The sequence below is a fragment of the Numida meleagris genome, chromosome 2 (genome assembly GCF_002078875.1).
Source record: "Numida meleagris isolate 19003 breed g44 Domestic line chromosome 2, NumMel1.0, whole genome shotgun sequence".
Lineage (NCBI taxonomy): Eukaryota > Metazoa > Chordata > Aves > Galliformes > Numididae > Numida > Numida meleagris.
In genome coordinates this window covers 146246491-146273346 of record NC_034410.1, presented here as the reverse complement: position 1 = coordinate 146273346, position 26856 = coordinate 146246491, and the positions used below count along the sequence as shown (strand labels likewise).

Genomic DNA, 26856 nt, shown 5'->3' with positions numbered 1-26856 from the left:
CTTTCCACTAAGAATGGGAACCACGGAGGTTCTCCCCAGAATCACTTTTTACTCTCCCTGGAGCCCATGACAGGATGGAGATATTGCTACAGCCAGAAGAGGAAGATTAGAGTGTTAATGAGTATTTAAGTAGAAACACCTGCATGGAGCATCATTACAGCTATTAACTGAGTACCATCATGGCTATTACCCTGGAAAGTATCATAAATATGAATACCAGGAAAATATTTTTCCTCCTGCATATTCTGCTTTCTGCAACCCTGAAAAGACGATTTGGCCTCACGTGAATGAAGCTATTAACTGGAAATGCTTTTTGTCTTATTAGTACAACCACAAAATAACAACAGCTCCTGCAGCCTTTAAGCCCTTGATTCAGTGGGAGGATATTCCACAGATGTTTCATTAATGCTGTGCAGGGCTTCTGGCTGTTACCGAATTCAGACTCACTTATTCTCTTCTCTGCAATGAAATGAGCTTCTCATTGCTGCACCACAATTACCTCCGCTCAGCTCAGAGAGGAGCCAGACCTCTTCGCACCAGATCCCTGATGTACAGTGCTGAATTGTGCTCTGTTTGAAGGCTGTGAGAATTTTGTTCCTATTTCCTGTGGGATAGAGAACAAAGCTTGAAGAGGGGTTGTAACCTGCTGGTCTGTACAGAGGTTATGTGATTTTGTAGCAATTGTGGCATTAAAGTACCTTGAGTGATTCCTGGGGTTTCTTGTACAATAAAACAAAATTTAAAAGAAAAGAAAAAAGTATTTTGTATTTTGACAGGAATTATAAATAGGTGTTTATATAATACGCATTGACCCACAACTAGAGTATACAACCGTGTATACTCTATTTAATATAGTGTCTATTTACATCTGTACCCACTCTTATGTATTAAAAATTCAAACCTATACTCTTAATGTGATGAAAAACTTAACCAGAATTTATGACCTTAATAAAAATGTTGGGAGTGTTGCCACTTCCTTTAATCCAGTCAGAATTTCTCCTCTGAAGAATCAAACTCCTCCTTCTTCATTAACTCATTCCTCTCCTCCTGGGACTTGCTGCCTGGCTTTCAGCACTTTTGAGTTCCAAGTCAACCATGAAAATTTCTCAGATATTCTCTGTTGGGAACAGGGAATGACAAAACACCCTGTGTTATACATATTATTATTATTATTACCACTATTATCACTATTATTACTAGTATTATTATTATTCATTAACTCCCTTTTCCTGCTAAGGATGAGGGGGCCTGTAAAATCCACCTAACTGATTTTACGAATTCCATGTGCTTGAAAATAACCTGCTGCAATAACAAACCTGGAAAACACTCTTAAATCCCTGGCCAGGTTGGAAAATCATAGTCTAAAGTGAATAAACAGGAGATGTAATGAGGTGATAGAGTGATTTTATGCCATCTAGCTCTGGAGGATTTGTGTTTTCAGGTTTCTTTTCACAGCTAGGAGGTTATACAACGTGTATTAAAGAGATACTAGACCCAAATTCTGTAGCTAGAACTGAAGGAAAAATAGCAAATAATGCAAGACTCATGATAAAATCATAGAATCATACAATCATAGAATGGCTTAGATTGGAAGAGATCTTAAAAATCATTGAACTCCATGGAATATAATAAAAATCATGAGAGACGGCAGGGTTCTTATAGCACTAGTATAAAGTTGCAGAATTATTCACCTTTTTCTTCTTAAATCAAGGAACTCTACTACAAAAAACCAAACTACTCTTGTCTTTTACCTTACCTTAAGTCTACCTTTGATGCAATGCTTCTCCTTGAAAAATGGGTCCTTGGCCGTGGTCTACTAGTGGTCCACAAAGTCATGGCAACCAAACTATAACCCAGAACTCACTGGACCCATGTTCATGAGGGTTCTGCAAAATTTCCATGGCCCATTCTCAGTTCATTACCTGATATCTCAAATGTGTCCCTTACAATGTACCAGAATGTGCTGATAGCTCATGGAAGTTGTGTTAACCCATGACAGAAATGCTTTTTTAAGTCGATAATTAATTTCAGCTCACACTGTCCTTACAATGGATTGGGGAATAAAGTATTTTTTTTTGTAAGCTGCACAGGATTCAATGAATGGCCAAGCTTAGTACTGCAGAGCTGATATCCACACCTGAGTTACTTATTTAGCATGGTATTTATGCTACTCAAAATGTGGTTTTATGCAGTGCAGACGTCTTCATATCATTTGATTCCCAAAGCTTTCTTGGCAATGAAAGCAATCCAAGAGTTGGAAACTGGTATGCTAAAGACCTCAGTTAAAATAATGTCAGTGTGAGAAACTCATTTCACTGTATATGGGATTTGAACTGAGAGATGTGAGACCAGAATACAGACTTTCATCTTTTATGAAATATTTTTAAGTGCAAAATGAGTGGAAAGAGGCTTATGGGTCAGACATTAAATTTTGTTTGTTTTTTTTTTTCACAGTGTCTTATGTTACTGCTTATACCAACCAGCACTGCTTTTAACACTTTTTAAAGCCTCTTATGCTGTGAATCAAAGTAACTTGCAGAAAGAATTGCCTATCTTTTAGATCTGTCCCATTTCCTTTACTTTTATTTTAAAGGACTTCAAAGCAGACTATTCATGATATTTTACTATTATTAATTTACTTTTTGGAATAAAAAAAGAACTGGTTTTTTTTAACATATATTTACTAGGGAGTTAAGGTGGTAGAGTCTGTGGAGTTTTTCAAGATAAATGTGGCACTGAGGAATATAGTTCAATGGGCATAGTTGTGATGGGCTGACAGTTGGAGTAGATAATCTTAGTGTTTTTTCCTAACCTTAATGACTCTATGATTCTATGATTCTATGAAAATTTACTCTGAAGCAGTTCAAAACTTGGTTCTGTGAGAAGTCAGCATTTTTGAGCATCTGTGTGCAAGTCTCTGATCCATCAAAAGAGGCACATGTCCTTCACCACTTAAATAACTGGATCTGTCATGGGAAATTGAGTCTGGATTTTCCTTCCCCAGGTTATCAGCTATAGCAGTAGTTGTGAAAAAAAAGCAGAGTCACAGAATCATAGAATTATAGAACTGTTTGAATTGGAAGGAACCTTTAAAGCGCATCTGGTCCAAATCTGCTGCAAAGAACAGGAACATCCACAACTATATCAGGTCCCACCACCCCACCATCGGTGTAGACCACAGTGATCAGAACATTTTGAAGAACTACTCTTCCAGTCAGGGACAATCCTGGAGAAAATGTGTTTCTCTTCTTACAAACTAGCATTGCAGCAGTTCTTGGAAGTGGGGAGCCCTGATGACCAGTTTGCTTGGAGACTGCTAGAAAATGGAGATTATGTGGCCCAGAGCCATATCTTCAGAACTGAAAGAGCAGTAACAAGAGATGTTTCTCTCTGAGAGATATACATACTATTCCTCTTTAAGCCCCTCCACCTGACACAACACATAACTCAATATACATCATACTCTGTGAGGGAAGACACAAAATATCTTTGAGTTTGAGGTGCAAATTGCCCTTTGGACATTATTTCCTCTTGGACACAGAAGTGATCCAGAATCCAGAAGTGGAAGCCCAAAGCTGAGATGATCCATGAGCCTCGTGGGATAACCTGTGAGCGCATGGGCTTTTTTAAATCAAAGACTTTTACTGGGGACATTGGGTTGTGGAATGGGAGCCAAAGCAGGGAAGGTCATTGAGGAATAATTCATTGAGAGTGCTGAACATCTCTGAAAAAAAGATAACTCCCTGAATCTCGGAGGATGGCATGCCAGGACATGAGAGAGCTGCACAGCCCTCAAATCCTTCGTTGGGTGCCAAGTTGTATCAGGTCTTATTTTTCTGCTGCCTGCAAATGCAGAAGTGTATTAAACCCACATAGAAATTCCATCCAGCTGCCAGGCAGCCTGCCATCTATAGAAAGAGAGCTCTTGATGTGCCTACGCTTATCTGACATGCTTGTCACCCTGTGGCTTTGCCAACACTGTTCTCTGCAGCCCTTTAGTGATACAGCTTTCAAAAGGAAGCAACAGCTGGGTTTAGCTTGGCATCAGATGGGTCTCTTCCTCTGTTTAATTTGCTTACTGAAAAGGAGCTCAGATTAGGCTGCTGGCAAACAGCTGCTAGCAGAAAAAACAGAAACAAATTTCTCTGCATCAGTAAAAGGATCAAAAAAAGACCAAGGGGTTTGTTGGAAGCAGAGGGAGCCTCATTACCTATCTCTTCTGGGCTGCCAGTTTGGCTGTGTCTTACACAGACACCAATGGTAGGACTTCTGACTGTGTATTTCCACCTGTCTGAGGTAATTCTTTTGGTGCTTATTGAGTGTGGTGCATCAGGACATGCAGAAAGGATGTGCAGAAAGGAAGACCCAGGGAACTACCGACCTGTCAGCCTCAACTCTATGATGGGGAAGATCATGGAGCAGATCTTCCATGAAGCTTTGCTAAGACACATGGAAGAGAGGGAGGTGATATGGGACAGTCAGCATGACTACACCAAGGGCAAGTCCTGCCTGACCAAGCTTGTAGCCTTCTATGATGGTATCACTGTGTCACTGGACAAGGGAAGAGTCACTAATGTCATCTATCCAGACTTCAGTAAGGCCTTTGACATGGTCCTGCATAACATCCTTCTCTCCGTATTGGAAAGATATGGATTTGATACTGCCTGATGGACAAGGAACTGGTTGCAAGATTGTACTCAGAGAGTGGTGGTCAATGGCTCAATGTCCAGATGGAGATCAGTGATGAATGGTGTTCCTCAGGGCTCAGTACTGAGATTGATGTTCTTCACTATCATCAGTGACATCGAAGTGGGATTGAGTGAACTCTCAGCAAGTTTGCTGATGACACTTTTAAGGCCATTCTTTATATCTAATCTAAATCTCCTCTGTTTTCGTTTGAAATCATTTCCCCTTGTCCAATCACAACAGAGCCTGTTCAAGAATGTGTCCCCTTCTTTGTTGTAGCTCCACTTTAGATACTGAAAGGAAAAAGCTGCCAAGAAGAAATGGGGGAAAATTCCCCATGTACTACTACTTGATAAACAACCCCTGTGATTCCTATTTTGGAGCCATGTTAGAGACATCCTAACCCTCCAGCTTATGTGGAGAAGGGAAACCTCTCATCTCATCTCATTCTCCAAGGAGAAGGAGAAGATTTCCAAATTTCAATGGAATAGTGTTTTCTTTCACCCTCTGGCAGCAGGAAGATGACCTTTCAGTCAGTGTGTACTGGACTTCCCATTCACCTTTAAATACATATGTGTGATTAACCACAGCCTCCCTGCTCTCTCTATCTGAAAAATATCTAGTTCAATTCCTGTTTGCTATCCACCCACTATTGCAGTCTGTAAGGCAGATATTCCCATATGGCCGAAGGGGACCACTATTTTTTAAGTGAGGCAGCTCTATCCCCTTGACAAAAAAAGACAAAGCATTATTGCTCAATTTCATCTCTAAATTCCCACTCTATCACTACGTGTGACTCCCTCTCCACCCAGGACAGAACAGCGTTTATCTCTCTCACTCTTGGGAGTGATAAAAGCATTAATTTATGAAGAAAAGATTATGACTGAACTGTGGCCATGCGTGACTTGAGAATTAACTCATCACAAGAATTGATTTTTCCTCTTTCTCTCCTGCCTGATACCAATCTCTCAGCCTGGATCTTTTGATTTATAACATTATTATTAAAAACAAATAAGTTCCTCCAATTACAATTTCAATAACCTATTGATTTTCTTGACTCCTTCTTCATGCGCTGTTCATCCAGTGGTGTACCGTTTGCTCTTCGTTTTGATATATTTATTCTCAAACATGGCCTTCCTCTGGGATGAATCAGCCTGCCTGACAAACCCATTAATAAACTGTGAGCTTTGGAGAGACATGGTGGCGGGGGATCAAGGAAAGGCAGAATCAGGGTAGAAATTCGTTATAAGTTATGAAGGAGCTGCTGTCATTCTGCAGTGGATTCATTCAGTATCTACACAGCAGTGGGATGACATGGGCACCCTAAGATACCTATGTTCACAAGGACTCTAATTTTTCTCGAAGGTCTATGGCTTCCCTTCCAGGAGACTTCTCAGTTTTAGTATCTCCGCATTGCACTTTCCAGTACAATAGGTTTGCCTCCATTGCCAGTTCAGTGAGGTAAATCTTTGGCTGCAATTTTACAGGGCTGACATCATTCATCCAGCAATGGGAGAAGTTTGCATTTTCTACTTATTTTATTTTAGAAAGAGGTGAGTTCCATATCCAAAAGCAAATCTGATAAGACTATAAAACAATCACAGCAACCAAACCCAGCTAGGGAAACCGTGAATCTCTATCAACACTCCTGTTGCTGCATTGCATTCTGTCTCCACTACTAAAGATAAGCCAGCAGAGTTTTTTGATAAATATGACAATTAATTCTGTTATTTTTCTGGAACAATGCATCACACTAAAAACAAACAAACAAAAAAAAACTTCACTACAATGTAGCAGAAATTTATGTTGGGAACTAAAAATATATCAGCCATGCATGAAACCTTCATTTAAAGTCTTGAACATATTACTGAATGAAGATGTATGTGCATAAGGGAATATGGTCAAAGTAAGCAACATCCAGAATATTTGATCATTAAGTTCTAGCATCTTTAAATCACATTGCAAATCCTGAGCTCTTGTTTCACTTTTTTATCTTAGAAAAGAGTCCTGTTCTACAGCATTTCTGGGAATAAATAAAAGTGTTAATGAGAAAAGCATAGGAAATGTACTATTTTCTAGAAACATATAATCGTTTTAGGCTTCTACATAACCTGCCCAGTAATAAAAGTCACATTTTGATTATGCCCAATTAGAGCTACTGTGATTCAGGGCTTGGATCAAAGAACACTGAAGTCAACCACAGACATCTCATTCTCTTTTTTGTTCTTTATATGAGATCATATATGAATACTTTCCATCATCAGATGGCACTGCAAACTGGAATTAATGTTCCCTAATCATCAAATGAAAACATTCTCTTAAGAGAATGATAAGGTTGCCAATAACATTGAAAAGGAGGAAAATGCCAACCTTCCAGTTGCCTGAACAACAGTAATAGGCAGCCCTGCTGTGAATTCTAGTTTAAGAGAGGTTCAAACAAAATACTGTCCACAGGAACTTCTTAGGAGATATTGGAGTAATGGCCAGTTATGGTTTCTGTGTACAAAAATACAACCTTCTCACTTTTTACAGAAGTCTTGCCCTTCTAAAAACTTGCACTGGGGATTTTCAGTGTATTGATTGTTCTGAAGTGAAGACTGGAGCTGGAAAGATTTTTTCTTAATCTCTGAAGGATTTACATGTTCCGTCAAGAACCTGGGAACACTGGGAGGAAGCGTGGAGGCTGCAGGACTTGTGAAGTCCTGAAGGCTCTGGTTATTAAAACCTAGATTTGAAAATGCATGAGGGGAGAGTAGGCTGGGACAGCATATGGAGTTCTCCCTTCTGGCAGCAGCTCAGAAAAATTCTGCTTTTCATTCTGAAATGAATTTTTCTCCCTAAGAAAACTGGAATTTCCTGTGGCTCAGAAATGTTAAATTTCAGCTTTGCCTTTGGGCATTCCCCTTCACTAGTGAGAGTCACTGCAATCTCTATTGATGTTTGAACTTGAGAGGAACCTCATCTTCATCATACCAGAGCACACTATGGACACCAGTTAACCTGTCCTGGTGATGCTAGGCATGTCACTGACATATTATACTGGATACGTCTCAAGATGTTTTATCTCACAGTTCCTACTGTTGAATCATGGTCTGATAGTCTAATTTATGTGCTGGTCCTGTGTGGAGACAGGAGTTGGACTTGATGATCCTTACAGGTCCCTTAAAGCTTGGTATATTCTATGATTCTATGATTCTATGAATTGTTTCTGTGTATTCATCTACTGCCCCTTACTCAGTCATCTGTGAATAGATTTGCCTTAGGGCAACTAGATTGTGTGCCCACATGCAAGTATTAGATCTATTGCCGCCTGAGAGCAAATCTGCAATGAGCAGCAGATCTTTAACCAGCAGCAAAATCCTATGAGCAGCTTACATTGTAGAGAGCTGAAAATAGAGAATTAAGGTACAGTCAACTTGTGCCAGATGAGCAAAGATGCTTTTGGGTGATCATGGAATAAACGTGAAAATACAACCCAGCAGACTAACTAGTGAACATTATATAGTAATTTCCCTTTGTTTCCATACTTCCACAACATTGTTCTGAAATTTTAGAAAGGGTGTTCTTTGCTAGAGTTCCTATGGGACCATGGACATTGTCTTGCATCTCTTGGGATTCCTATAGTGATCCCTTTCTCACAGAGATGTGGTTCCTTGTTTCACTGCAGAGGGCTTACTTTGAGAGATCTGCCATATACCCAAGTTGGGAAAATAAAACTGGCTTCTCATTTCTTTCCTGGCACCATGAGCTGTTATTTAGGGTGGCTTAGCAGCTGCTTCATGCACAGCTGGGAAGAGATGTGTCAGAGGAACAAAAGAGAGTACTGCTCCAGCTGTACCAAGGCAAAGCATATCTACTGAAAAAACAGAACCCAGAATTGCTTATATTCCACAATTAGACACTATTAGATCCTCAGAAACCCTGTTCAAAAAATACTTGAGTTCTTGGCAGGATCACATGCAAACTGCTGTGGATTGAGTCTACACTACAGAAGTGTATTTGTTATGGTGGTCATCACTTGTTTGAGATCAATATGCCCACAGGTCTCATTTGGAAGGAGCTGTGTTATGGAAGTTACTACTACTGGTATAGGTTTTCTCACTGAGGGATGGAAGTAAATAAGCAATAAGAAGAAAAATGTATGTATTTCTGCTCATACACGTTGTGTTTCTGAAAGAGAAGAAGCTGCCATCGTGTTAAAGACAAAAAATTCACTGTAGGAAGTTGTGATTCCTCTTACTTCCTTTAGGTATCTGGCAGGTTCTCTATCTAAACTGGCTGTCATGGTTGTCATTACTGCCTATAATTATGACTGCTGCAGTCTCTAAGTCAGTAGAGTTTAGGCCATGAACCATCTAAGCAAGCATGTGGAACTACTCCGCTCTTTTAACCTAGCTGTTCCTTAGACAGGTTCTATTTCACACCAAAATTAAGTTCTGAGAGGGATAACTCATAAATTCTATCTACTTGTAATGTGAAATGAGGTTCCTGGATGTATGTACAAGACACCCTGGGTGCAGTTTTCAGGAAGCCATGGTGCCTAATAGCTTAGGGATGGGAAAGATGGAGAATGGGTGGCACATACATGTTTAAAATGATTGTTCTGAGAAGTGCAACAGGGGTTACAATCACAAATGATCATAAAAACTTAGTTAAACCCACACTCATCAAAATCCTCTTTGTTCCATGCCCTCTTTGTGATTTGTCTGAGAATTAGAAAAGATTTGTGCTAGTGTTTGTCCTTGCAAAATCAGCCCTGGAAATACTTCCTTTATCAGATGGTTTTAAGAATTTGAAGGTTTCCAGCAATAGTTGATTTCTTCATTAGAAGATTAAAAAAAAAAATTGGTAATTGGACACTTCAGTCATTCCTTCTTTATTTCCCTTGTCCTGCTTCTCAATTGTCATCCATTTCTTTTGATACACTTTAAAATTAAAATGATTTATGTCAGAAGGAATACAGTAGCTTGATAAGGCAGTCTTTAGGTCTGTGCAAGAACTGCTTGAATATAAAGGAGTTAAGTAGCAACCTAGTGGTTTCAACTAGGTAAGAATGCTATTAACTCCACTTTACAGCTTTTATTTCCAAGCCATCATTGTATACATTTCAGCTAAGCCAAGAAAATGATGAGCCCCTTCCTAAGCTGTCCTTGGAAACCTGCCAATGAATGTGAAACCTGTGATAAGGGCAACATCATCTTTCACAAGTTGCTTCTGCTTCTGAGAAGGGAGAAGTGAAGCTTGCAGACAGAGTGGTACTGAGGGAAGACAAAAACATGCAGAGTCCTCCATCTTGTTATTTGCATGTTGGAAAACAGGGCTTGAAAGGGTGTCTGGAGGAAAGTATTCATGAAGGAGAATTAGAACTGAAGAAAGAGACTGAACCAGAATGAAGGGCTCACAGGCTGTGGTTGGTATAGCCATCAAGGTGATGAGTGGCTGATAAGGGGCCCTCCATGCTTCACTTTTACTTTTGCAACTTCCTAGTCCTGTAGCTATGGAGAAAAAGTGCTTTCTTGCTCTAGATGGAGTGAGGACAGAAGGATGATTGTTTCTTGTTCTGGATCCTGTCATTCTCAGATAATTTACCAGTCATCAACACCCATGAAGATGAGATGAGCAAGCAACTATGGCAGCACAGTAGCAGAATGATAGAGGTGGAAAAGTATTTATTCATAGAATCACAGAAGCATTAAGGTTGAAAAAGACCACTAAGATTTCACACCTCCCTGGGCAGCCTGTTCCAGTGCCACACCACTCTTTCAGAGAAGAAATTCTTCCCAACATCTACTCTGATCCTGCCTCAGCGTCACTTAAGGCCATTACTTCTTATCCGTAAGTGACACAGAGAGAAAATCTATACCTTAGTTCTAAGCCCAGTTTCACCCTAAGGATTCCATGCATGTATCTAAGGAAGCAAAATGAGATATAGTTATTTCTTCAGGCAACCGGGAGCTAAATACCTTCAGAGAGTGACTTGAACTGTAGGAGACTGAACAACTATTTTTCTCCATAATGCAGAGGAGTTTATGATGAGTACAGTCCTATTTTAGGTATTAGGACCTATACATGTAAATGCATATCTTGGTCCACTTGTATTTTCCAAAGTTCTGTATGATACATTATACATTTTATTTATTATGACATTTATTTATTACAATACTTATTTTATATTATTTACAATTTTACATCTTATTTCAGAGGAACTCTGATCTACCTGTTGACTTGTGGATCTCAAGCACCATAAGGAGTTTCTTTGAAACTTTTTACGGGCATTAATTTTCCTCGCATCTCTTCCCCCACCCCTCCTACTGTACTTCTCAATCAAACAGCATTCTTTCCAATTAAGATATAAAGTTAAGGCTTAGTGGCAGAATTATTATTATTACCAGCACAGTTTGTGACTCATAAAATTGCAACAACTGCTCTGCTTCATGTCAAGGAGGGGTAATTAACCAAGATCATCTATAGCACCAGGTGGTGATTCATTCAGAACAGGAGATAATCCGAATGCGTAGCAGAGCTCAAGTGCCTACTGGACAGTGCTGTATATTTCACAAGCCACGAAATATACCTAGTGCTGTTTATTTTTTTTTTCTCCCTGGCAAGCCAGTAAGTTGTTTTTAATAGGGCTTTAAATATTTTTTAATTGGCAGCATATATTTCTCTAGGAAATACGCAAATTGGCTGTAGAAAATGGGATGGGACCACTCTTACAGCCATCAGCCCTCTCAGAGGTTCGTGGGGAGAATGCCAATTCCATGCTTCTGTACTGAAGGAGGAATCAGAGGGGCTGAAAATTTGCCACATTTTAGGGAGGTGCTGCATACCAGATGTGAGATAGCTTTGCCCATGCTCTGCATGTGAACAAATGCAGTGTGAAAAGCTTAAAAACCAATTAATTGAGTTAGTGTGAGGTTGGCTTTGGGCTAACACATGCTGCAGTTTTCTCAGGCTGATTAACAGAAGCCCAGCACTTGTAAATGCAGTTATACGGGGTCCTGTTTAGGGCTGGTCTCTACAGGTTGGTGTTAAAGCACTATGAAGAGCTGGAGGTACAGTTTTGTTCTGACATCTATTTTTGCCATAAAAGAACTTGTTTTCACTATACTGAAAACTATTCTGATACTTTTGGAAACTGGATTGATTCTGGGACATATTTTTGTGACAACAAGGTAATTTGTTTCACGATAGTAATTAATTTTCTAGCTGAATATACAAAGTTCTAGATTTTTTTTTTCCTTGGAAATTGACCTTGGTCATTATTATTCAAAATTAGATGAAAAATTTCCTGTTAACTATTCAATTTTTTAAGTTAAATTTCCAAACAATTCAGAAACATTTTATTTTTTTAAACCATGAAACAGGGCCTAACAACACTCAGATTCCACCCATGCTCCTGCCAGAAGTGTCATCTCAATCAGCCAGGACCATTGTTGATAAACACAGCTTTGAACAGTGATTCATTTTCCACCTACGCATCAGACCTTCACTTGCTCCAGTTGTGCTCTTATAATGAAGTCTAACACTCAGCTCAGGTTGGATGTTGGGTAGAATTTCTTCTCTGGAGGAGTAGTCAGGCATTGGATCAGGCTGCCCAGGGAGGTGGTGGAGTCACTGTGCCTGGAGATGTTCAAGAAACATGGAGATGTGTCACTTGGTGACATGATTTAGTGGACATGGTGGAGATGAGCTGACGGATGGACCTGATCTTGGAAGTCTTTTCCAACTGTAATGATTCTATGATTCTAAGAAATGTTGTGATTGACTACAATGGATGGTACATATTTACAAAATTATCTTTTCTGCTAGGATCACAAGAGAAAAAAGCTTATCAGAACAGACTTAACATTGAAGTAGAAGTGCAGACATCCAGCAGAGTGATTTCCACAGCTTTCTCTTTTCTCTCATTTTCCAAGTGCAAATGATCCTAATGTAAACTTTGTAGACATACTGTAAAGAAATATGGTTGCTGAAAGCCCCTCCAGCTCTTGCAGGGTTCAAGGATAGGCAGAAAAACATACTGGTGCTAAAATGCAGAGATATTTCCTGGGTGAAATTACACCCAATGTGCTCTACTTCTGTATGGATTCCCGCTTCCTCTCTTGGCCAATGGAGTGAAGTACAGATGTAGCACAAGTAATATAGTATATATATATACTATCAGACTGCATTCCAGAGGAGTACAATGTTTCCCACTCCATGCAGCTGATTAATCAGGAAACGCTATGTGCTTTCTAGAAGGCTGTCAGCTCCTGTGTTATTCTCAGGATCTGGAGCAAGGAATCCCCATTTTTATTACTCTGTCTGTGGATTATTTCCCAATCTTTGAGATTTTTAGACTTTCTAATATGCCGGGGAGAAGCATGACCTTTCTGTGTTCTGTCCTCTGTTTTCACTTTTAGAAATGCTCGTGTCCCTTGGCAGTGGCGAAAGGCAGTTACACTTTGTAAGAATTTAACTAAATTATTAGTAAAATTTTCCTCCAAACTGAAGGGGAACACCATTCCTCACCTAATACAGCAATGCCCAAACCTCTGGGAAGCTTATCCATGCACTGAAGTTACTGTTTTATGTGCACATGATTGCAGTAGTAGTTTCCTGTGAGAATGTGTACATCAAAGTAATGCTTGTAGATCACAGCTGCCCTTTCATCCATTGTGAGTTCTGCAACCTGTGTGCTCAACTTCGGCTATTTTCTAGAATTTCAGTCCCAAAGCAGCCCTATGGTTGGTTAAGAGAGAGAAAGAAACTGCAATGGATCCATGATACTCATCAGGAAAGGTGACTCTGCATGCTTTTCACCCCTCCTGGGACTTGACTTTGCTGTTCATTTACCACGCTTTGTTAATTGCTTTGAAAGCTGTGATGAAGTGAGCTACCTGGCTGCCAGCTGTCACTGATGATGTATATCATGTGTTCAGTGCACACTGAGTTTTAACTTTGTGCAGCAGCTTCACCCTATCACCCTTCATCCCCTTTCAATAGCTTGTTGGGATGACTTTATAAAGTGCAATTGGTATTCCAACAATTTTATCATCACCCAGGGATAATAAACAGATAATTGAGCTTTGGCTGCTGTCCCCTGCCCTTGAGCTGCCTCTATGCTCCACTAATGTTGACATTTCTCTCTTAGAAGAGCATCATCTGGGGTTAGAGTTCACAAACTTTTGAAGACATCCACTTCCATGAACACCATTAATCATGGCCATCAAGAGGGATGTTGCTATCTCTCACATCATACTAGTTTTCATGCTGCTTTCCAAGGGCCTTTCTTGTAGGGTATATTTCTTAGGCTAAGACAGAGTTATCCCTTGTTACAAGGCATGGAAAAATAGGCACGTCAGTGAAGTGATGATCCTATATCATTAGCAAACCCAGCAATTTCAGACACTGGGAATCAAGAGTTAAAAGATCTGGAAGAGTCTAAATGAGAAGGACTCAGTCAGACCCCTACAGAGGACTGATGGGTAAGAAATGTCTTTGCTGGTGCATATTTCATCTGCAATAAACGGAAATGAGGCAGCTCTCTACTGTGTAATCATTTGTACCTCCCCAGTACATCCAATTTGATGGGTATTTCGATGATCGGTTTATCTAGTGAGCAATTAAAGACTAATTTGCATCTACACAGGAGATTAAAACATTGGATGGATTAATTTTTGAAAGCTGCTACCTCTCATGGAAGGCAGCACTAACTGACTGGATGTATACAGAGCATTTCTCCTTACTAAGAGAGAGGTGCTGCCATGAAACTCAAGAAAATCTCTGCTTCACTCAACACACATATCCCAAGTGATAAATGTCTTCACCAGCACTTCTAGGTAAAGATAATAGTTGTTACATGGCCTGACTCCAATAAAATCCTAGCTACCACAGTATGTAGAGTTTATCATGCACTTAATTTGCGATGAAGCAATTTTCATGCAGACCTGCATTAAAGATATCGATTTGGGCATGCTTTGCAGCGTAAGCAATAGAGCTTCTCTTCTAGCATCATGCAAGTTCATGTTGTCTTAAAGAGCTGGGAAAATGCTACTAGCAACCCTGTAATTGAGCTGGGTAGAGAATTCCCAGATAGAAATTGTTTGCATAGGAAAAAAATGTCAATCCATCAACAGTGACATGGCAGGTGGGAAAGAGGCAGCTTTTCCATTGCAAAAAATATTGGGAAGGATTATTTTTTATGTGCTGCAACACCCAGTGGAGCTGTGCCCAGAGAAGACATAAAAACTCCATTTGCAGGGCTGAAATGATTGCCTGTTTTGTTAATGGTGCAAAAAGAAGAAAAAGAAGAAAAATACATAAGTAGATTAAAAATATTTTAATACAAGATGAGATGAAAAAAAAGCCCTGCATGATTTACGTGCAGTTTGATCTCACTTTGGAGACTCAGGAGTATTTCTGTCCCACAGCCATCTTTATTGTATTTTTTGACCTAATTTGGAATATGTGAAATATAAAATCCTGTAATGTCCTGTATAGCAGTAAATGAGAGGTTTCATAGCAGGAGTTGGGATAGGTATATTTTTACATATATATGCACACAACCATACAAACAGGGACCCAGCACTCTCTCAGAAGTTCTTTTTATAGCCCTGTATATTAAATACACTGCACTTTAAACATATATTTTTTCTGAGGCTGCCAACTTGTCACAACCTCCACTCCATCAAGAGAAGCTATATCTTTTTTTTTTTTCTCTGCAGGCTAAGCAGTTTCAGGCCATCTTGATGCCTGGATGAAAGATGTTTCATCTGAGTCAGCAGAGTTCTTCTCTAGCATTTTGCATGGGGTTTTCTGCTGGCAAAATCAGGTAAAATGTGGTCTGGGCTGTCTGTGGCTCTCTGCCTGCTGAGTATATGCAGCTGTCTTTGATGGGTTTGGGAATGATGTCTCTGAATATCAAGCTCAGGGTGTTTTAAACAGTAGCTCAGCATATAGAATTGGAAAGACTTTCGATACATCTACTGTACTTGGGTTCATCCCAATCAAGTCTGCCTGCCAAGATTAATTAAGTGGAATGCTGGTGAAATGTAGACTCACTTGGCTCAGGTTTATGGTTGGACGTGGTGATCTTGGAGGTCTTTTCCAGGCTTTCTGATTCTATGATATGATTCTATGATCTTCATCTGAACTTTGAATCCTTGGTGTCCGTATCAGCTGAATATTAGAAATAGGATAATCACTTGGGTCTGTGGTGAGAAGGATGGATCACTGAAAACCCCAGGCTTGGGATTCAGAAGGTCTCAGCTGAACCCTCAGCTCCCATGGATGGGTGAGTCATTTAATTGCAGCAATCAGTGGGATAATTCCCTTTTTAACTGTACAGAGGGTTTGCTGAGAAGCAATTACACCCCCTATGATGTGGGTGCACTCTACCAAAATCCTTAACACCATAATGATATAGATGATAAAAAAATTGCTTTTGGTGCTTATATTAAGCATATATTTCTTTCTGTTGTGCATACATGCAAAAACAGGCAAGGGCAGTATGCACAACACCTCAGAGATGAAAGTTATCTCTAGCAGTTTTGATCCTTTCTTTCCTTCCAAGACTTTCAGGATGGGTAAATAGTAGGAAGGAAGTGCACAACAAGCCAACAAACCAAATCTGAAATTTACAATATGCCTTGATAATGATATAGCACTGTTAAAGACTCCTTAGTAATAGTTTGGGAAATTAATTAGCGTATCGTTTGCTAACAGAGCATCACTTTTCTTCCATTTTCACTGTTTGGTGTTGTTAGGGCTTCTGATGCTATCAATGCTCATGTCCAATCTAGTTAAAATTGTAATAACTCCTGAAAAATGATGATTTTTAAAAAAATTACATGTAGATTAAGAGAGGCTGATAGCTCTCAAGGTCGTTTGATTCTTCTGCTGGATTTTTCTAATTTGTCTGTTAAAAATCTGTGTATGTATGCATGAGACTTTCCCCACTCTTGGCACTTCTTTCTGAATTCCGATCATGATTTTTTTTTCCAGCGATGTTCATAATTCATCAAGGTTTTTATAGGGACAACACTTCAGTCTACAATGGAAATTTACTTCCGTTCCACCTTGGTAAGAGCTTGGTAAGGAAATCTGATATTCTTTCTATGAGATTTTTTGTTTCTCCTGTGTGTATTTAGGAAAGATCAGTTATCAGGAGTAGATTGAGCTGTTCTCTTGAAATAAATTCAGTATCCTAAATTCATGCCTATATATCAAGAAAAAGTAATCTCAGATTCTGATATTGTTTCCTCCAGTGGCAACACTAAGGAAGAAAAATCAAGTAGGGATAGACTAAGCACCATACGGAAGAGTAAATACTGAACAACTTTATTCCTGGAAAGCTTGGGATAATACGCATGAAGAGCTTCAGGATTAGGATCCCAAATCCTTAATCTCTCCAAGTAGGAGACCCTTGATTGTTATATTACAGGGACAAGGGAGAGAAAAGATCACATTTTGCTAATTCTATTTTGAGACATATGGACTACTGTCAACAGATGCTTTTCTCAAACCATTTAATAAACATAAAGCACACCTCCATCTTTATTTTGCTGACCAGAAAACCAGAAAAATGATGTGGAATTCAGATCTCTCCCTAAACTATCCGCAACCTAGATCCTCACTCCTCCCAAACAGCTATTCTCACAAGTTTCCTGTCCAAGTATAAGTTACTACTTCCCTCATGGACCTGCAGAGAACCGCTACCTCACTACAGCTGTTAGGAAAGCAAGGCATTTCCTTGTGCTGAGGAATTTGTCTCTTTATTGGAGTGGACTTAAAAGCAAATGTCAGTCAGATCCACAAAGTTCAAGAGTATGTTACACCAAACCGGAGTCCCAGAGCTCATCTCTCATCTCTTCTGCCCTTGTTGCTCTCAGCTGGATTGGAAAAGAGTGATGTTTACAGTTAAGCAGCTGGGCTGGGACTGAAATTTGTCTCTCAAGATGAAGGGTGATCAGCTGGAAGGTGATGCATCATACTGGAGACTCCCAAATCCCACATCAACTTCTTGGAGCTGTTCATAGGTCAGTGAGTTGTGGTGCTCTGTCCCCCGTCTTTCTCCATCTCAATTCTATCAACAAAATGACAATTGGAGGTACTAATTCCTGCTCAAAATGACTTACAGCATCAGTTCTTTGGAGGTTATGTTGAGGAATTGTCCTTTCACAGTACTCTCCACTGGTTCAGAGTCATGGAAATGCCTCCAGGTGCACTTCTTAAGGAGCGGATGGGAAAAAATGCAGCTTTACATCTGCAGCTATTAATTCTAAGTATATTTCAATTTCCTTCCAATGTGGAAAGAAGATTTCTGCTAATTTTGCCATTGATTATCTTTTTCTTTAAAAGATAATAAGAAAATACAAGATACCAAAATTACAAGCAAAACAATGCAACATCCTGAAATGATAAATGCATCAGAATGTCATCCCTGCACAGTCCTGCTTCCAATCTTAGCTTTGAAGGAGCATTACACTGCTGATATGATGCAGTTTTGCAAAACTGAAAACTAACGTGAGCAAAATCAAATTTTGCTACCTGTGTGATCATAGGGCCAGGTTGCCCCTGTTGCAAGAAAAGGGAGGGGAAAATCCAGAGACAAGGGAGAGCTAGGAACTCGAAGTAGGATCTCTGTGTCATAGGGCTCTGTGCCTTTTGGGTCACTGTTTGCATTTCTAGACTTTATTATCTTGAGCATCCTACACTGGTCACTTCCACCAGGGGTGGAACATGGAAGCAGATGGACATTTAATCTGGCCAACCTGTCTGTCCTGGTCTCTACTGTGCAATGCAAATATATGCACTGTGTCAGAACAATTTATACAACCATTGCCATATTTTACAGCCTTGTAGCTTGTCCTGGATGCCATTATTGCAACTATGTTGGCAAAAGCTCATTGCAGTTCCACTGGAGTCCTCCTACCTTTATGGCTCTTAGGGATCTGAAATGTACAGGCTGATGTCACAAGAATCTTCTTGTGTTTTGCAACAAAAAACAAGAGACACAGTTTTCGAAGACATACGTTTCTGGATGTACACCTAGCAGAATGCACGTGCATTTAAATAATTGCTTGAGAAAAATCTCCAAAATTAAATCTGTTATTGTCATGGAAATAGATTAAACTAATAACCCATGCATTAAAACCAAAGTGGAACAGACTTCTCAAGAAGCACTTCCTAAGTAGGAAATTACAGTATCATATCTCCTCTCTTTGTGACATGTTGGTGCAACAGAGCTGCAAGAATGTCAGACCACAGTAATTCTCTGTTCTCCATCTCCTCATCTATAGTAGAGGTTTCATCCCCTTGTCCATACAGAGATATTCAGGAAAATAAATCCATGCTAACATATGATCACTGAATCATTTGAGTTGGAAGGGGCCTGAAGGTCATCTAGTCCAACTCCCCTGTAATGAACAGGGATATCTACAGCTCAGTCAGGCTGCTCCGAGCCCTGTCCGGCCTGACCTTGAATGTCTCCAGGGACAGGGCATTCACCACCTCTCTGGACAACTTGTTCCAGTGCTTCATTACTCATATTGATCAGAATAGACTCACTATATCCTCTTATCAAGTTTGAAGCCTGGGCTGAATTTAAGTGTCTGCAACAATGCATTGGTGTGGATTGCTGTGTTCTGTGCATCTTTTTTTAAGCCCTCTGGAACTGGATTGACTGTAGAAAACTTGCCTTGTGGCACAAACTCACTCTCACCATAGTCTCTGAGTGTGTTCAGGTCAAAAGCTAATATTTTCTTTGGATTAAATATGTTCTGGTTAAGGAAATGACAATTTTCAATATGTTGCAGGGGTGATACAGGCTCTATTATAGATGAAAGTTATTTGACTTTTAAGCTGAGTAGGACAGAACAAGATCAATCTGTTCTAAGCAGATTTGGCAGTTATAAAATTTGTGTCAGTTTAGACTTGAAACAGAAAAGACTCTAACATTGGTATAACTCTGCCAGAAGTTTTAGGTTCCTTGACAAGTTGCCCGTGATCTCTGGATAGAAAACCCACTGGAAAAAAAACTCACTGAGTAACTCCTGGAGACAGCTGTCCAGAAACTATGGGACATAGAAAAACTAGCACACAGTCTGAATGAAAGGGTGGCCACACCAGGCTACATAAGTGAAATATTATAGCCTACTTTATCTTACCTAGTACTTTGCCCAGACCACAGATGTGGACATCTCCTTCCTGCATACCAAAGACAGCCCAATTTAAGCCAAACAGGTAAATCTGAATGATCAAATAAAGGTGGCCACATATTTTGAATTAGCAGGAACAGCCTCAGAGATGTATGATCATGTCATGCTTTTGCTTCTGATACATTTTTATGTTGACTGTTTGGCCAGGACACAGTATTTTCTATCTCCTCCAAACACTGGAAACCTTTCCATTCCTTCTTGTGTGGTGAGAATACGGATATGAGAATATGAAGCTGGAATATGTGGTAGCAATACAAGGATTATGCCTTCCTAATAACATGTGTTTCCAAAGATAACTTATGCTCTCTCTGGAGCTCTGCTCACCCCTCTCATTTCTCCAGGAGTCCTGTCCTCAAAAAACTAAGGCCCTTTATATGTTTCCCCATCTCAGAATTTCCTGGTGAAGGATGGAAGAGAAGTTGACTAGCCAGTTGAGCTGCTGTGTTTGGTCACATTATGCTTTGCATTGCTCACTAAATATGGTTCAGTGGTCTGTTAAAATTAATTTCATATTAATTGTTTTAAAACCAACAGCATCCTGCACTGCCTTGGGTGAGCGATTGCCTTTCTCAGCTGGGAAATAATTCTGGCATTTCATTTGGAAAAAAAGTAATTAACTGCATGGGTATGCTTAGTTGAGTAAGTCATTACAATCTCTGACTTATGCAAATGAGGTTGTTGAAGTATAATTCCAACTGCGATAACCCCCCCACACATAAACTTTTAATTTGCACAGTCCTCCAGAATACTGGTGTGCATATAAAAGCTGTTCATGGGTTAATTTATAAATCTCAATTGCATGATCAATTCTCCATGAGCAGACGTAATGCAACAGAGCATCTCCGTGACTTCTCAAGGATTCTTCTCAACACCTCAGTTGATGGTTAACATGATGTTTCCACTGGTTCAGATGTCCCTGTGCTCATTTTACGGTTGCTGTAGCATGAAACATTCTTTCAGGGTCATCCTCATCATATTCTGACTTCCTTAATTAAGATGTTTGTTATGTGTGTTATGAAGACACAGGTGACCACACTCACTGATTTTAGTAGATTATTACTGGGTTCTATGGAACAATCTATGGCTTATTTTTTCAAAGAAATTTAAACTTTTAATAATCCATTAGTACTTTATTTTCCTCCTTTTTATCATTTTCCTTCAGCATGTGGTTTTTTGAAACACAGCATTATTATTCAAATTTCTTGGCCAGTTAAAGTAAAGAGATGAATGCAAAGACTAAGTATGCACAAAGAAAGAGCTAGGAAATTATTTTTCCCTAGCTAATTAATTGCTTGCCCCAAATAATCTTTCAGTTACCCTGAAACTATTTGGGAACTTGGAGAAAAGAGTATCTTGAGGATAGATTCCTTAAACAAGGGAACAGATGTTCTTCTTTGTTCTCCACAAATGATGCTATACAAACACTGGTATTAGGTTGGATGGCTCTCTATCTCTTTCCTATTTTATAGAACTGCATTTTATAACAGAGGCCTGAGTTAAACCAAGGGTCTGATGTCTCTGGAGAAAACCTTGAGTTTGGAAAACCCTGAATTTGGACAAATCTATGCTAGCAGGGCAAAAGATTTCTGTAGGATTTGATATATCATCCTTCAGGATAGTGATTTGGTGGGACTTAACTTTTTTCTGCCTACAGTGTAATCAGGAGCTTGCATCCATCTTATCCTCTTGACTGATGAACATAAATTTGAATACACAAAGAGATGAGCCCTTGGATGGTGGAGAGATGGGGAGTGAGGGAACTTTAGATGACACTGACCAAAGTAATATATTTTGGAAGAGCCAGTCTCCTCTGAGGAGCCTGATTTAAGGAGAAATGCTTTTGGAAGCATGAGGTCAGTGACTCTGACCAAGCTGCTACTTCATTGAGAGATCCAGCTCATCTGTGCCTTGCACTGAGTCTCTTGTAACTGTGGAGAGCTGTTAATAAGAGATGCTAAATCGTATCTGGCTGACAGGGAGCTGCCAAGTGGCTTGGCAGCTCAAAAAGCCTTTCTGTGCTCCCAGAAAGGCAGGTCTTTGCAGATGCTGAAGTCTCAAAAGGAGCAGTTGTTCCCAGCAGTCAACAGACTTGATTTTCAATTTGTGCTTCTTTTGAATGCAACAGGCCATCTGTCTCATGCATATAGACCAAGTCCATAAATTAGTGGATCAGAATTAATACTCAGGGTCAAACAAAACTGTGACAGCCACGAATGGTGCAGGCCTATGTAAGAAAGATGGAAAAATAGGCATTAACAGTAAAACTGTGCTTTGGCATTGACTGTGACTTCTGAGTTGAGGAGCCCACCCTCTGCATTGGGTGCACTTACTGGCTGCAGCCTGTGTTGAAAGTTGAGTGTAAGGCTTTCTCTGCAGTCAGAAGATGTACCCTATATATGGAACTTCCTATATGTATGTATAGTTTATTTTATTTTATTTTATTTTATTTTATTTTATTTTATTTTATTTTATTTTATTTTATTTTATTTTATTAATCTGGTGGATAAACATTCACCTGAAGAAGGAAATACCAGAGTTCTGGGTCTCTGCTCCCAGGACTATTGTGGGCTTCTCTTGGTAAAACCATTTCAGCTAATTAAGCTTTTTCAGTACCAGAGAGTCAATCATGTCTTAATAACTGTTGAAAATGACCTAGGAGAAACAGAACAGCAAGGTCTTTTTCCTACTTTTGCCTTTCTATATATACCTTTCTTCTTCTTGCCTGTCTCCCCAAGGGTTTGGGAGAATGAACTTGACATAAGAGGACACTGTCTCAGTTTGGAGAGGGTCTGGCAGATGATTCTTGCAAAGCAGATGTTTTCTTCTCTTAAACAAAGAAAGAGAAAGAGAGAGCAGAAGCCAAGAATCTGTTAATCAGAATTTATTGATGGCAGTTTGTTGAAATGTAGCAGCTGGTTTCGCCTTCGTTAGTTCCCTAATGAAAGTTTTTCGACACCGTGTCAGGAAAAAAAAAAGAAGTTTCTTAGAGAAAGAAATCTTGTTACAAGGTCAGGCTGAGACTGTTGCTGCTTTAATAAACACCTCAAATTGTCTCTGATTAATTCTAAATAAATATCAGGACAGACTTGCCTGTGTGATAAGTGATTTCAAGCAAGTGCTGATGGCACACTGAGCTGATGGAGATTAAGGGGAGAAAGAGATGAACAGTGGGGTGAGATTAGAAACTCTTTGTCACATAGATTAGGACGTGGGAGTGGAAGGATGACACAATCATTTGTCATGTGCTGGAGGTGAGCAGAATGAATGACTAGAAGATAGCCAGAGACCTGGAGTGTGGCTGAGCTTCTCAATAGGCAAAGTCAGTGCAAGACTTAAAAAATCCTAGAGTAAGGCAGAAGGAAGTTTATTTGTGTCTAGGGAAATCGGAAAAAAACATGGGGAATCAGTGGAAACTGATGTTCCAAGGAAGTCATGAAACTGGTGCTATCATATTGCAGGAAGGGACGGTCAGCTCCAGGTATGGGGCTGACCCGTGGTACTGGCATAAATTCCCTTCAGTGTAGTTCTGGGATAGCAGAGTTAAGAGTTAGGCACATATATTGTCTACAAAGAGAGCCAAATACAAACCAAACAGCAACAGCAACCAGCAGAAGATCAACCCTGTACTTTTCTTGCCTGGCATATGGTGTCAAGGGTTGCCATCAGACCATGGCAATGCACCATGAGAAACAAGAGGCCCCTTCAAAATCCTTGATGATCCTGGCAAAGACCATGGAGATGTCTCTCTGTCATCATCATCTGTCATCTGATCTCTCATTTGAGATAAAAAGTTGTAGTTATTACCTGGTAGAGTAAGTGGCCTGTAATGGAGACCCTTGTGGTCAAAACCCACTGACACCCTTTAGGAATACTCTTTAGAGCCAAAGACTTTATGAAGGGTGATGGAACTGGGAACAACTATTAAATGACATAAAAAGAAGTGGAGTCAGAGTGAAAATTTGCACAAAGCTGAGGAAGGGGAGTGAAAAAGGTACTGTTTGGAATACATAGAATAGTCCAGATACATACAGGAAAATGGCTGCAGGGAATGAGTATTCACTGCCTTTCTGTTCTCAGTGTCCTAAAATTTCTTTCCAGCTCAGATAGCAAGTGTTTTTGCATACTGAAGAGCATTTCCTTCTGTGAAACAATGGAAACAGGACTTTTTTCAGTCTATAAATTTATTTTAGCCTAATAAAATGATGCAGCAATGCATTCCCGTCCCCCATTAAAGAAAATTAATTACAACAGCTTGTTTTTTTAATGAATGTCTTAATCAGACCTTTGCTTATTAGCAGAAACACTACAGAAATTCAAATCATCCCCATTAATAGGTGAGAGATGTTTACTAATGACCCCAATGCTGAGTGTTACATTAAAAAAGTCTTACTAAGAATTATTACTCTCTATAAAAGCAATGACTTATTCAAAAGCAGGAGATGATATCGTGTGCAGGCAGGGAGGGGGCCTGTAAGAAGTCGCTGGGATTGGTACATTTGCAAATCAGCTCTGGAGGGCAACATAAATAAATATAGCAGAACTCTGAAGAAAATAAAATAGTATGAATCATAAATCAAAGCAATGTAGTTGAGCTGCAGAGGACACTGCAAATAGATAGGATAACAGAAGGAAATATTGGCTCAGGCATAAATAGCTCTTAATAAATCATCAGCCAACGGTAGCAGGGCAGCAGCATCCTCGCTGAAGATAATGACAGCTGGAAACACCTTGCTAGTGCTTGTGCATTCATGGTGTACCTAGTCTCTAGATCAAAGAACTTGCTGGAAAGATCTCTGAGCCTTTTCTGCATGCAATAGGAATGTCACTGGTCTGAGAGAAAATCACAATTGAAATGCTCCTCTGGGATGCCAGCTGCAGGCTGGGTCTTGAGAAGGCATCTAAGGCTACAGTGTGAACGCCTATAGTATTAACTCATTAAGAATATGCACTATGTGTTTTAGGGCTCCATATCTCATGCCAGGACCTCTTGCCTTACTCCTTCCTCTGAGATGTTTTGGTGGCCGGAATTTTTCATCCCAAGAGACCCTCAGGAGCTAATGGGACATTAAAAGCAGAAGCAGATTTCTGCTTTTCCTCGAGTCTGCCTAAAATGATTAGATTGCCTGAAACAGCCAGAGATTAGCTGAAAACATCATCATTTTTTTTGAATATTTGCAACTCTATTTCAGTTTACATGAATACATTTTTCAAATGGAATGTACAGAGTTGCAATCAGATATTCAATTAAAAAATCTGATCATGTCTCTTTACCAGACTTTTATAAGAGAAAAAAATCCCTTGCTTCACAATCACGCCTTAATCATATCATGGCTTTTGGCAGTACGTGCACCTTTGTGAACAACTATTTTGAAGGATCAAGTACAGGAAGAACAAAATTTCATACAAAATCTCTACTGACCACCTTGAGAACTTACTATGAATTGCAGCCATTACCATCGAGCCAGATGGAAGCATTGGTTTCACAAAAAACTGTCACATATCCCACTAGTTTTATGGTTTTCTTGCCCAGGAAGGGGTGAAGTCATCATCCTTGGAGGTGTTCAAGAAATATGTAGATATGCCACCTAGGGATATGGTTTAGTGGGCATGGTGGGGATGAGTTGGCAGCAGGACTAGGTGGTCTTCGTGGTCTTCTCCAATCTTAATGATTCTATGATTCTGAATTGTGTCTCTTTTTTACAGGTTGTTGCCAGTGGAAATCTGTCCACAATGAAGCAGGTGGCCAGAGTAGCTGAGTACACTAAATCCTCTACTCAAAAGTCAATGAGGTGTTGTTACTGTGAATGTAAAACACATTTGAGACAGAAGGAAGGGAGGAAAAGAAGATATGTGTCATTTTGCAATCAGTATACTAGAGAAAAAAAAGGAAACAGATTAAAACTCCTATACTCTGAATCTTATCTGTCTCTTATAGAGCTGTCAGGTTCAACGCAGCTTTTGTATTTAACAAAAATAATAAGGTAGGCCATGAATTTTAATAAAACAAGCAACAGCTCTGGGACTGATTGGATTGCTTCAGTGTTCCATTTTGTCCAGTAACCTTGAGAAAAACAGCATCGAGATTAATATGTAAATGCATTTTCCACCCTGCCTGTGAATACAGTGACATTGTAATCAAAAGCAATGCAAAAGTTTGTGCTGATGGATAGCTCCAACTGTTCAGCTGGTTAGCCTATTTAGAAACACATTAGCCTGTGAGCAGGCTACTTACTACTTTGTTCACTGTGTTTTATGACCCACAACGTACACGTACTGTTAAATGTCTATATGTCATTCATCACTCAAAGCAAATCCCAATGTTTCACTTGAGAAAACCAAAGTTCTCAAAGAGAGTTAGTAGAGCAGAGCAGTCAAGGTAGGAAGTGATTGGGTCTGACAGTGTTAAAAGGGCTTTTAGTTCACTGCTGGTCTGCCTGGGAGTTGTATATACAGTCTGACTAGCACTGACATTGACTGGGGTCCCTTGAAGTTTGCAGATTCCAGACTAGAACAGTCGGAGGAGGAGAGCTGATGCCTTTTCCTGAAGACATTTCTGAACATCCAGCTCAAAGATTTATAGGGACTACACAGGCATGTGAATGGGACAACACAGTCTTTGAGGCAATGAAAAAGCCATGGTGACACACTCTACAATGTCAATGCCTAGGAAAGACCTGTTGATCACCCTCTGTGAAACTCTCCATTGCCCCAGCAGCATAAGGAATTTGTATCCATGCCTTTTCAACATGTGCATTATATTGGAATTCCATAATGGCATATCTGCTCTCACATTCTGTGAGGTTAGAAATGATTTTTGTTTGAGGCATGCAACAGTGCCTCAATTTGACTGTTTGCCCAGTATTACTTTTCTCTATGAACAAAGATTCTGGCATTACTTCAGGGCGGTATGTCCACTTCTGGTGTTGCATTGCCTGATTCCTTAATCTTTTTAATAATGAGGAAAACA

At 39.7% G+C, this 26856-nt stretch overlaps 1 long non-coding RNA gene across 1 annotated transcript in view; it reads right to left on the bottom strand.

The window, feature by feature from the left end:
• Window positions 245-26856, bottom strand: part of LOC110394294 — a 156204-nt gene continuing 129592 nt past the window's right edge. The window contains exons 7-8 of the long non-coding RNA XR_002435533.1: window positions 945-1117; window positions 245-604 (exon numbers count right to left, since the gene is read on the bottom strand). This is a non-coding gene — a long non-coding RNA (uncharacterized LOC110394294). The remainder of the gene's footprint in view (window positions 605-944; window positions 1118-26856) is intronic.